The sequence below is a fragment of the Nicotiana sylvestris genome, chromosome 5, assembly GCF_000393655.2.
Source record: "Nicotiana sylvestris chromosome 5, ASM39365v2, whole genome shotgun sequence".
In the NCBI taxonomy this organism is placed as follows: Eukaryota; Viridiplantae; Streptophyta; class Magnoliopsida; order Solanales; family Solanaceae; genus Nicotiana; species Nicotiana sylvestris.
This window is the reverse complement of record NC_091061.1, coordinates 19,223,194-19,225,634: the sequence shown is the minus strand read 5'-3', so window position 1 is coordinate 19,225,634 and position 2,441 is coordinate 19,223,194.

The following is a 2,441-nucleotide window of genomic DNA, read 5'->3' as shown; positions in this document are numbered from 1 at the left end:
ACATGTAAATATCTAAGATAAATATCAATTAATAATCTGATAATATTATAATTAATAATTTAAATTCAATAAAATATAAAAAAAATCGTTGTCACTCTATCAATATAGTAACTTAAATCCTTAATTTTTTTGCGGTACTGGTGGTACGTACAAATAAATCTTTCGGCAAAGTCAAACCTAAAGCATGATACTGTAAAATTTTAGAATAATAAATTTGGGGAACAAAAATTCAAAGCAATCATCATTGATGTTCATAAAGTTTTAATTTATATTTTCAGTACAATATATCATCTCGATTGAGGACAACAGGTTAATCTATATTTATATATAATGTAAAGCTAGACATAGATAAGGTGATGTAACACCTCTCTATGGTCTCCATTCATATTTATCTTTTATCTCCTATTTTTGGACTCTTTCTCTCTTACTTATTTATTAATTTATTAATTTATTAATAAAATAAATAATAACAAAAGTGAAAATAAGAAAAAGAGATGAGGTTTCAGGTTACGAGGAGATTTCAGTTATGGATATAAAGAGAGTGCTATTATTAATTTATAACGTATCAATTGTGAATAACATTATTGTGAGCTTCTAACGTTTCTTCCACATCTTTCACAATTAAATTATCTTAAACATCAACAAATTTATTGTGTATTATGTATGATGATAGTGGGAAACTGAAAACACTGTATATTGTATGTATAAATTTCTATGAATTTGCTTCATATCCTTGCCATGGATATTAACGAGAAAATTAGCTAAGAGATCGGTCTTCCAACAATTGAGAAGGATAGGGCTAACTCACAAAATTGAATTTATAGAAGCCCACGCACTTCCCTTTCATGACTAAATGATCGGAGAGTACGTATCTATTTTTTATTGAAGAAGATATCAAATGAATAAGTTGAATCTACCGGTTAGTGTTTATTTTTTGTGAGTTATTTTTATTTATAGGGTAAGACTACACAACAAAGGATTTGAATGGGGGTAGCTAAGCATATATAGAATCATTTTTTTTCCTATATGAGTCTATGGTATTTCTTTTATGAACTATCTTAAGGCTTTTAAATTAATTCGTTTCATATATATATGACTTTTGGGACGTAGTACACAATTCACAATATATATATATTTGTTTACCAACATTTGTGTTTCAAAAACGGCGGTTACTATTCCACCTTTCATAAATTTAATGCTTAACAACAATTGTGTTAAAAAACGGTCGTTACTTAACTTCGACAATTTCAAATTCGGTATTTATGAGGAACAACAATGAATGCTAAAGATTCACATTCTATACTTATAGGGTCCTTCAACGTTTTTCAACATCAATATTGTTAATTTAATGAATAGTATCCTCGAAAAGAGAGTCAAAACCTTTTATAATGTCCAGTAAGTTTTTTTTAATTAACTTTTTAAGTTATGCCATACATCTTCATACTAAAAAAGAAAAAAAGAAAAGGCGGAGAAAAGAATATTATTGATTGTAAATTTGTAATAATACTGTTATTTTCTTTGCAGGTGGGACGAACTGGTTGATCGATTCTTATTATTATTATTTTTCTCTACTACAAGTTTGACCTCCCTTTGTTTTTAATTTCATGTTGTATATGACTATTTTATGAAGCCAATAATATATGTTGTTTTTTTAAGAACTAAGTTATATTGTATTTAATCTCCCGTGCCAATATTTCTTGAGAACTTTTTCAAGAAATGAGCAAATTTGATTAGATTTTATGAGATTTTTTCATACTTTTAATGATTTAGAGGATGGAAAGGAGCAGCTTTAGAGTGGAGGAGTAGCTGATTATAAAGGTGTTGAAACGTGAGAATAGAAGAAAGAAATAGTTAATAAATATTTTTTTGTTATTCACCAAAATAGTGTAAAATGAATGGGCAGGCAAGGAAGAAAAAAAAAATTAAAGAAAAATAAAAAAGTTAAAAGCAACTAAAAAATAAAATTAAAAAATATAGAAAAGATTCATGCAATTTATTTGCGTTGACTTAGGGCTGACGGATTTCTTTTCCTTATTTTGTTGAAGGAGTAGACGTTGTTAATATGTTTTTTTTAAGATTCTAAATAAAGAGAAAGTATAGAATATAACTTTTGAAAGGTGAAGAGTAGAAGATACTTAATATATTAATTGAATAAAGAAACAACTATGTTTCTTAAAATTCATCTCTTTCTTTTATGTTTACTTCAGCAAAAATAGAAAATATTGTTTCACATATATAGATTATTAGACAAACCTTTTCTGATAGATAAAAAAAATCCTCAAATAATAAAAATTAAAAGAAAAAAGTAAGAATAAAATGTTTATAACTTAAAATCTAATCTATTTTTGAATTTGAAGATTACAAAAGATTTATATATTTTTCATTATTTGAACATTAGAAAAAAATATTCATAACCGCGCGAAGCGCGGATTAATTTACTA